The sequence below is a fragment of the Quercus robur genome, chromosome 2 (genome assembly GCF_932294415.1).
Source record: "Quercus robur chromosome 2, dhQueRobu3.1, whole genome shotgun sequence".
NCBI lineage: Eukaryota > Viridiplantae > Streptophyta > Magnoliopsida > Fagales > Fagaceae > Quercus > Quercus robur.
In genome coordinates this window covers 49,039,571-49,050,899 of record NC_065535.1, presented here as the reverse complement: position 1 = coordinate 49,050,899, position 11,329 = coordinate 49,039,571, and positions in this window count along the sequence as shown.

Below are 11,329 nucleotides of genomic sequence, written 5' to 3'. Positions count from 1 at the left end.
CAAGTCCCAAACAATGACATTTTTTTACAATAAGTAAAAATGTAAATTAAAAAAAGCTTTTGTTTTTGCGAGCCCCACATGATTGCGCAAATAGTAGCATAATTTCCTAAAGAAACCTGCTTATAAGTTATAAGTTGGTTCCAAACACACATTTACTTAAAAGAGGACTTGTTTATTAGTTTTTGTTAGTATCATTGCCTCACTGCATCAACTACATGTCGCAACGAATCAAGGCCAAAATAGATAAACAAGAAGAAAACACCGGAAAGGAGAACAACAATCAAAACAATGGACCATTGCAAGAACATGGCTACCATTAGTATGTAGCCCAAGAGGCAGTACAAACAAATCCAATGTGTGAAAAAATATGAGCAACGTCTGAATTATGATGTTTAAGCAACATGCTAGTCAAGCCACCAACTGATTAACCAACGCAACGAGGAGCAGAACCTTAGTCGAGTACCAGTGGTTTGTGCAGTGACCATATAATGGACATATCTCTAATATTTTAGAAATTTTGAAACTCTGTTCCCCATTCCTTCGTCTTCCACCACTCACCTTCGCCTAAACCAAGGTTTGGTAGAAACTTGATCATATGATCTTCACATTACATCCGTCACATATGGCTAGAAAACAAAACTTAGGTTCACTCATCTTCACTGCTCTCATGTAGTTTATCCACATGTTGCTAGAGTTTTAAAAAAAAGTAGTCACTCTTCTTTATCCTTACGTTATGCAGTTAAAAATATTACCACAAAGTCATTCTCATTTTTTATTCCTTATTTTTTTCCCCTTCAAACAGCAACTTAATCGCTGAAACTAACCCATAAATTAATCTAAAATGATCCAATTTCTAAGGAACCACGAAAGAAAAAATTTATGAGTTTTAATTTAAAAAATAAAAGAAAGGGCCTTAGAGCACACGAATTCTGTATGCGAAGTGGCTATATATCTATATTACTATTTAAGGGGTTTTCTCCATTTGAGATCTTCAATTTTGATGTCTAAAAAATCCTCACATTTACTAGTTTGTAAAGCTTATATAATAGGGTTAAATATTTATATTACTATTTAAGGGGCTTCCCCTGTTTGGGTTCCTCAATTTTGATACCCAAAATATGCTCAAATTTACCAGTATAATAGGGTTAGATATGTAAAATTAGTAATTTAAAAACTCCTAAGTTTTAGTTAAAATAAAATTAAAAAAAAAAAAAAAAAAAAACTTATACAAATTCTCAAAAAAGGAAAAAAAAAAAAAAAAACTTATAAAAAAAAATTGCTACATTAAAAGACAAGCAAGTTAGGATTGCAAAGTTCTATAAAAAATAAAATAAAATAAAAGATAGGACTGCAAAGGAGGCCAACGATCAAATTAGAATTAAAAAATAAAAAAAAATAAAAAATAAATAAAAAAAAGAAGAAGAAGAAGAAGGTAGACTACTCAAATCTTTCTTTTTGTTATTGACATTTGAATTATTATCAAATGTTGTGATTTCTGTGGGTTGTGATCCCCAAATCTTGATAGGAAATTGTCAATAAATTGTAATTCTCTTCATATACTCTAAAGTTACGAATTTTTGTAATTCTTTAATTTCTTGAATTTTTCTTCATCCTTTGTTTCATATATAGAATAAGTGACCAATACATATGGTTATATGTAATTCTGTCAAAACCCAACACTATGATTTTTCTTTCAAGAAAACGGTGAAGACGAATGTATTTTGGTTCTAGACACGATGAAGTTTGTGGTGACATGTGAATTGAAGTGAGAGATGAAGATAGGTTTGAATTTGGATTGGATTTGTGGTTGAATTTATGGAGGTGAGTCATTCTCATACATCGATCTCAATGATCTATGTACAAATCCCCATTATCAAAATTCACTACTTTTTCACTCTCTCTATCTGTGGAGATCTTGATCTTGAGGTTTGATTATTCTAAAACATGGCCATTGAGTTGTTGGAAAGTGATTTTGTTTGTTTTTATTGAAGAAGTACCAGTCAAGTTTGGTGCAAGTTACAAGTCATTTAAATGTCACTGCTGTGCTACATGTAGTTTTAAGCTTACTGTTATTGTTGTTTAAGTCATCACGTGCTGATCATGTGATATTTGAGTTAGTTATTAGTAGACTGGTTTGTTAAGTTTGTTAATGTGTTAGTAACTCAATGTATATAAGCTAATCAGGTTTTCAATCATAATCAAGTAGAGCATTTCATTCATTTTGTTTTCTCTCTTATAAAATTCAATATGGTATCAGAGCGAGTTGGCTCAGTGTATTCCATTGATTCCTAACTCATCCTCCATTGTTGAGTTTTCTTAAAGCTTTCTTTTCACTCTGTGGTTCTTTTTCTTTCATTGATTCCTCTTGCAAAATATCTATAATTCTTTGCTCACGTTTTTCTTTCTGGTTCTTGAAACTAAGTTCACTTTAAAACCTAGTTCAAGCTTCTCCAATGGCTTCCACAGTTGCCAATACAAATTCCATATCATCTACTTCTCAAACCTCTGTGCCTGCTTGGGAAAAACCATCCAGTCCTTATTTTTTGCATAGTAGCGAGAATCCTGGCTTGATTCTGGTTAATCAGCCTCTTACTGAAGAGAACTATGCTACTTGGAGCCGATCTATCATTTATGCTCTTGATTCCAAGAACAAGATAGATTTCGTTGATGGCACCATTAAAGCTCCAACAAGTTCTTCAGATCCAATTTTCCCTGCTTGGAAGAAATGTAATAGAATGGTTCTCTCTTGGTTGATCAATTCGATGTCCAAGGATCTGATTTTAAGTGTTATCTACTTGAATACTACGCAAGAAGTTTGGACAAACCTCAAGAATTGATTCTCTCAGAGCAATGGCCTTAGGGTTTTTGAACTTCGAAGAATGGTGAGTACTCTCTCTCAGGATAATCTCTCTGTGAGTAGTTATTACACAAGGTTCAAGGTAATCTAGGATGAATTGGTCAATTATAAGCCAATTCCCTCATGTTCTTGTGGTATTTGCACTTGTGGTTCAATGGCTGCTCGGGTTGAGTATCAAGAAGAGGAGTGTACTATGAACTTCCTGCTGGGGCTTAATGAATCTTTTGCAACTGTTAGGGGACAGATCTTACTGATGAAGCCCTTGCCTTCATTGAAATAAGTCTTCTCTCTCATCACTCAAGAAGTGAAGCAAAGAAGAGTTGGTTCTAATGCCATTGCAGTTGAATCTGCTGCTCTCTTCTCTAGAGGTTCTAATACCTCATCTAACAAGGGTATCTATGCCAACAAGTCTAATGATAAAAGGGAAAGGCCAGTTTGTTCACACTGTGGAATACTTGGGCATGTGGTGGACAAATGCTATAAGATTCATGGTTACCCTCCTGGGTATAAGAACAAAGGAAAGGGGCACTCAACCAATCAAGTTTCACTGGGTTCCAATCTAGACAATGTAGATAGTATGGAGGAGTTGACTACAGTGGCTCTTACTTAATCTCAATGCCACCAACTCATGTCAATATTGCAGGCCCATACCTTGGGATCACAAGGCAATCAAGATTCTTCTCTTGGAACTCACCAAGCTACGACACTTATCAATCAAACTGCTCCTGTCACCAAACCTTTGCCATCTGGTGTTTTTCACACTGCAGGTACTTTACCTATAGCTAATATTGACAGTTTAGATGAACCTAAATGCCTAGACTCTATTACTTCCATGCCTCTTTGCTTGCATTCCTCCACCAACTTAGATCACTCAGTTTTTTCTTCTAATCTTGTCATTCCACCTACCATTTTACCTAATGAATGGATTATTGATAGTGGTGCTACTGACCACATGGTTCATTTCATTTCATATCTTAGCAAAATCACTTCTGTAGCTCACATCTTTGTAAAGCTTCCAAATGGTGAATCTGTCTTAGTCACTCATGTTGGTCAAGTGCAACTATCATGTGATTTGATTCTTGACAGTGTGTTGTGTGTTCCTTCCTTTTCATTCAATCTTATCTCTATTGAGAAGTCAACACATTATCTGAGATGTTGTTGCTTTTTTCTATCTCAATTATGTTTTATACAGGACTTACTCTAGTGGAAGAAGATTGGTTTGGGTAGAAAGCATGGTGGCCTGTATATTCTACAGCAAACCAACTTTGCAAAGCTTTTTGTCCCAATTCAATTTTCCAATTTCATGCCCACTGTCCTCTCACATCCTAGTGTTTACTCTCCTTCCTCTGTTGCTTCTGATTGTAGTCTTGTTTCATGTAATAGCTCCACTGTTTCAAACTCTATTTTGTGGCATAATAGAATGGGTCATCCCTCTTCATCTAGGTTGCACTTGATTAGCTCAATAATTCCTAATGTAACATTCTGTGATAAAGAGTTTCTTGTTTGCACTATTTGTCCTTTAGCCAAACAAAAAAGGCTTCCTTTTCCTAATGAGAATAACATTTTTTCTTCCATCTTTGATCTTGTTCATTGTGATATCTGGGGACCTTTTTCTGTCCCTTCTATTAATGGTTTTAAATACTTTCAAACCATTGTTGATGATTATAGTAGATGTACTTGGGTATATTTGGTGAAATTCATATATGATGCTAGACTTGTTATTCAGTCCTTCTTTTCCTTTGTTGAGACTCAATTTCATATCAAAATTAAATCCTTGAGATCAAATAATGGTCCTAAATTTCATATGCCTCAATTTTCTCTTCCAAGGGTACCTTACATCAATTGAGTTGTGTAGATACACCTCAACATAACTCAATTGTTGAAAGGAAGCACCAACATATACTGAGTGTTGCTCGAGCCCTTAGGTTTCAAGCCAATCTGCCTCTGAAGTTCTGGGGAGACTGCATCCTTACAGCAGTCTATCTTATTAATAGATTGCCTAGCCCTTTGTTGAATAATAAAACTCCCTATGAAATCCTTTTGGGTACTGTTCCTTCTTACTCTCACCTTAAGGTCCTAGGTTGTCTTTGTTTTGCATCCACTCTCTCTAGGAATAGATCTAAATTTGATCCTAGAGCCTCTCCTTGTGTCTTCCTTGGTTATCCATATGGTGTCAAGGGATATAAATTGTCCAATCTTGAAACCAAGTCCATTTTCTTGTCCAGAGATGTTGTCTTCCATGAGCATATTTTTCCCATTCATTCCATGGATTTTCATCTTAATAATCCTACTAATTCTCTTCCACTTTCTGCTGGTTCCTTATTTCCACCTCCCACTTTTAATATTGATGATTCACCAATGGAAGTTTCTGAACCAGTGATTGACACCCATACACCCCATATACCTGAATCCACTATCCATTCTCCACTTGATATACCTAACCAACCTATCAATCCTAATCCTAATCTAGTCACACTTGACCCTGTTCCTGACCAACTTGTCCAACCTGTCCCTGAGCCTATTAATCCTGCTCCACTAGCACCCAAACGTTCCTTTAAACCTCACAAAGCACCTGCTTACCTTCAGGATTTCCATTATTAGCTTGCCTCAACCAAACCCCTGCCCTTACGTACTACTCCTTTTTCCTATTGAATATGTTCTTTCCTATGATAAACTATCTACCCCTCATAGAGCTTTCACTATTGCTTTTTCTATTTGTGCTGAGCCCAAGTCCTATGCTGAGGCTGCAAGAGATCCTAGGTGGCAAGCAGCAATGTCTGATGAGATACATGCACTTGAAATCAACAATACTTGGCAGCTTACACCTTTGCTAGCTAGTAAGGTTCCTATAGGTTGTAAATGGGTGTTTAAAGTTAAGCATAGAGTTGATGGGAGTGTTGAGAGATTCAAGGCTAGACTAGTGGCAAAAGGGTACACTCAACAAGAGGGTTTGGACTACTATGAAACTTTTAGTCTAGTTGTGAAGTTTGTCACTGTTAGGACTCTACTAGCTATTGCAGCTGCTCTTGATTGGCATTTGGTTCAGTTAGATGTCAATAACGCTTTTCTGCATGGAGACCTTGATGAGGAAGTATATATGCTACCTCCACCTAGTTTTGGTAGCAAGGGGGAGCCTAGTTTAGTCTGCATACTCACTAAGTCCTTGTATGGATTGAAGCAGGCTAGTAGTCAATGGTTTTCGAAGCTTTCAACCACAATCATTAGCCATGGATTCACTCAGTCCAAATCTGACTACTCCATGTTTACAAGAGTTCATAATGATGTAATCATTGTTATCTTAGTGTATGTTGATGATATTTTGGTGGCTAGCAACAACCATGAGGCTGTTTTAGAGTTCAAGCAGTTTCTTCATGATCAGTTTAGGCTAAAGGATCTTGGTCCTTTGAGATACTTTCTAGGATTAGAGGTGGCCCAATCCTTCACAGGCATAAGTGTTTGTCAAAGAAAGTATGTTCTATAGCCTCTAGCAGAGATTGGACAGTTAGTAGCCAAGCCAATTAAATCTCCTATAGAGCAACATACCAAGCTATCAAACTATCATGGAGAATTGTTAATAGATCCTTCTCAATATAGGAGACTTGTTGGGAAGCTGTAATATTTGACATTGACCAGACCAGATATTGCTTACAGTGTGCATCAACTTAGTCAGTTTCTTGCACAGCCTAGACAACCACACCTCCAAGCAGCTAACAGGATTCTTAAGTATTTAAAAGGAACACCTGGACAAGGTCTCTTTTTCTCAGCAACCTCAGATTTGCACTTGAAAGGTTACTGTGATGCACATTGGGCCAGCTATCCTGATACAAGGAGATCTATCACTGGATTTTGTGTATTTCTGGGTGAGTCTTTAATTTCCTGGAAGTCCAAAAAGCAGCATACTGTGTCTAGGACTTCTGCTGAATCAGAGTACAGGTCTATGGCTACCATTGTTAGTGAGTTTGTATGGCTAAAAGGTTTACTTAAAGACTTTTCAATTAGTCATGATCAACTTGCTCTTCTATATTGTGACAGTAAAGCTGCAATTCACATTACAACTAACCCTGTCTATCATGAGAGGACTAAACATATAGAGCTTGACTGTCATTTTGTGAGGGAGAAGGTACAAGATGGTCTAGTCAAAACTTTCCATGTCTCAACTAAGCATCAATTGGCAAACTTGCTTGCAAAGCCTCTAGGGCATCAACAGTTTAGCAACTTACTTTGCAAGATGGGCATGAGTAACATATATGCTCCATCTTGAGGGGGAGTATTGAAGAAGTACTAGTCAAGTTTGGTGCAAGCTACAAGTCGTTTAAATGTCACTGTTGTGCTACATGTAGTTTTAAGCTTACTATTACTATTGTTTAAGTCATCACGTGTTGATCATGTGATATTTGAGTTAGTTATTAGTAGACTAGTTTGTTAAGTTTGTTAATGTGTTAGTGACTCAATGTATATAAGCTAATCAGGTTTTCAATCATAATCAAGCAAAGCATTTCATTCATTCTATTTTCTCTCTCCTAAAATTCAATAGTTTTCAAGCATAGTATGAGTGAGTTTCATCTTTTATCAAAAGTCAAAGCCATGTAAATCTGAGCTAACTAATGTATTCAAGGTTTTATTTTTATTTTTTTACTCTACAAGCATATTAGACTGTTTGCAATTCTTTTAGTAATTCTTTTCCTTTTAGTTATTACTTGCATTTTTCTTTTTAATATTTGTGGTTAAATAATAAAGGAAAAAACTTATGTACAACACCTAAGTATAGCACTTAAGTACTGCACTTAAGTCTTGCCTAATAATAAATGTTCTACATGTCACCAATTTAGTTACATTTACAATATGAAAGGGGGATTTTGATATTAGATGGTAAAAGAAATCACATTAAAATGATTTGTGTGTGTGTTTTTTCCCATTATTCCTGTAAGTTACAAAAATTATATTTTTATCCTCATGAAAATTGGGTGGCTTAGATTTTAGAGATAGATATAAATAAAAATATATATATATATATATATATATAATATCAAGTTTTTTTTCTACATCAAATTATCCATTTAAGTAAATATTAGCCTAGAGTACATTAAAATAAAAATATTGGCCCAAAGATTAAGTAATACCATAAAATATCATCTTCCAATCACTGAAACTTTGATAATCACATTATAAGAATTGCCAAAAGCATATGATGATTATAGAATACTAGCCTGTAAGAGAGGCTCTTCTCTTTTTTCTAAATGTTAATAATTTTCATTCATCATAATTCGAAATTACTACATTTTCTAATCACAAAAATATCTAAGGATGTGATGAATGGTATGCGATTGAGGGTAAAATAATTTTTTTTCGTATAAATCTCATCACACCCTTAGGTAATTTTATGATTAGAAAATGTAGTAACTTTGAATTATTATTAATTTTTAGAAAAAAAAAAATACTGATTTAAAAACTCCTAAATTAAAAAAAAATAAAAATAAAAACAGTTTTTTCTAACCACATTTCTCTCACCTCTACATTTCTCTTACATGTTAGTAGTCAAGTATAATTCAACTTTTTTTTTTAATAAAAATAAAATTGCTTTTTTTTTTTTTCCCACTAATGTACTCTTCTTCTTTTATTTTTTATTTTTCCTAATTTCCAAATGAAATTGCCACAAGTCCTATAAAAAGAAAAGAAAAAAAAAAGATATTGCCACAAGTTTTTCTATGCTACTATTTAAAAAATAAATAAAAAATCCCACTAAAATTAAATAAATAAATAAAACCTCCCACTTCCCACTTACTTCCCCTAAAAAAAATGCCCAGTAAAACAGTTGTACTCTCTCATTAGTTTACAAATAGAAATTTAAACGTTCAATTAGTTTCTTCAAAGTTCATATTAAGTTTGTTTTACGACTTTCATCGTAATCTATACCACTGTTGTCATCTTCTCTCAATTGGAAATCCTAAGAAGAAAAAGATATTTTCCACAACAACAAGAGAGTACAGGCAAGTTTTGGGAGTTGGGATACTATATATATTCACAGCCCCCAAATCTCAATTCTCCCAAACTTTTGATGCCTACTTTCTTTACTTTATTCTCAATCTGCTTTCACTATTTCATCTACAATCTAAGCCAATGCAATTTGTTTATTTCAGTGAGGAATTAGTAATTGCTGTTTTGCTGTGACCCGCCCCTAAGATACATTTGCGATTTTAAGTTGTATCCTTTGGCCCACTGATAATTTAATCTGTCAAGGGAAGGGTGAATATTGAAGGTTACTTTGAAATTGCGGCGAAGTACAAGTAAAAGCGGATAGATTTTCCCTTTGTAAGAGGTATTGGTTCCGATATATAATTTTCTAAATAGATTTGTGAATTTCGTCCTATGTTTTCACTTTCATGTTATTTTTGATTAGCACTACCTATAGTGTTTGATGAAACCCATAATAAGCTGTTTGATAAATGTCTCATAGGATATTTGAATTAGCAATTGTAATGTCTCTATAGTTTTTGTGAAGTGAAACGCTTATACACCTTCTTTATCTAATTTTATTTTGTTTGATTAAACTCTTTTTTCTCGTTTTTTTTTTTTTTTTTTTTTTTTTTTTTTTTCCAGATCTCACTGAAAACCATTCATTAACCTTAATGCAACCAGAAAGAATGCACAGGGAGAGACAAACAGTTTGAGATACAAGTGCCACCATCCAAACTCGACAAAGATTGTATCTACTCCACATGGTTCCTCAAATGATTCGATTCATTTTTGATCTCTCAGTTTTTTTTTAGGAATCTCTCTCAGGTTTTTGTATGCATATATTACAAAAATATATGTTTGTGTGGAACTTTTTTTTATTGCTTATATGATTTGGCAGGTGTTGGTTAATTTGAACATGCATGTTTTGTAACTTTGTTGTTGTGTACATATGAGAGAAGGAAAAAAAGAAAAAGAAAAAAAAGAAAAAGGATAGAGATGGGTATCGCTGAGATTAATCTTCTTTGTGTTGAAATTAAAGTAATAGGAAAAGATAAAAGGAAAGTGAAATTATAGTTGTGGGTTTTTTGATTGGTTGGTGAGGAAGCATGGGAAATAAGGGATTCAATATTTAGTATGGCACATTAATTTGTACATAGGTGAGCCACAACTCTGCACTCAGTTGGTATTGAAATGAGATATAGACGAGCAAAAATAAATAAATAAATACTGTTGCTGAGAAAATTTGAAAAATAAGATGATGGTTGTTTTATTTTTTATTTATTAACACAACTTAGTGATGTTGATTTTAGGTGCACCTCCTGTGAAAATATTGAATAGGTATATTTTAGAGAATATAATGCAATATTCAATTTTTGATTTCTATACTTTTAATAGTTTATCATTTTTTAAGACATTTTTCCCCTCTCTCCCTGTGTATGTTAAAAATATTTAGTACTTTAAAAAAAAAAAAAAAAGTTTATCATTTGATAACTACAGTAGCTGTCTTGATATTGAACTAGTGCCCAAAATATGTGTATTCAGTACAATTTGATAATTTACCATTTAGATATATTTTTGTGGCCTCCATAATACTAATATTAGCCTCATCACATGCGCTTTGCATGTGCAATGAGGCTTTCTTTTTTTGTTGGGGTTTAGTGTCATAATTTTTATTCATTACAATTTGAGGTTTACATGTTTATCCACAAATATTATGCATTTAAAACTACTATATGGTCATAAGTGTGATGAGGTTAGCTTCCAAAAAATGAACATATCTATATACGAACATATGATTTCAATGCTATTTCAGTGTTCATTTTTTGGAACTAACCTCATCACATTCTTGGCTGTATTAATAGTTCTAAATGCATAATATTAGTGAATAAACATGTAAATCTCAAATTGTAATGAATAAAAAATTATGACACTAAATCCCAACAAAAAAAGAAAACTTCATTGCATGTGCAAAGTGTGTGTGATGAGGCTAATGTGTGTGTGTGTATATATATATAGGGTGTTGTTAACAGGTTCTGTACATCACCCATTAATGTGATAAAAATTCAAATAAAATATGTGTGTGTGTATATATTAGGCATGTGTCAGTCTTTTTTTTTTTTTGAGAAACTCGTGTGTCAGTCTAGATGGAGAAAATCAAATCATTTTGCAACTGGACCAAAATGCCCTTGAACCCAAAATTGAAAAAGCGTGTTTTTTATCTCTAAATTACCCTCAGCCTTATTATGAACTCCCAAATTTATCCCCACTCTATAACCACAAGATACACATAGAAAAGGCATATAGAGAAAATTATAGCAACATTTGGGTATGGACAAGGACCTCCATCGAACCATCACTGATCTCACTCTAACATCATATTTGAATTTTCTAACACCATTGGGTCAAGATGATGAGGAGTAGCTCTGATGCATCCATGTAACTTCAATTCCAATTTGGTTTTGGGGCTACAGAGTGAGAGAGGAGTTGGTCTTGGGTGAAATTGAGAAAAATTAACTC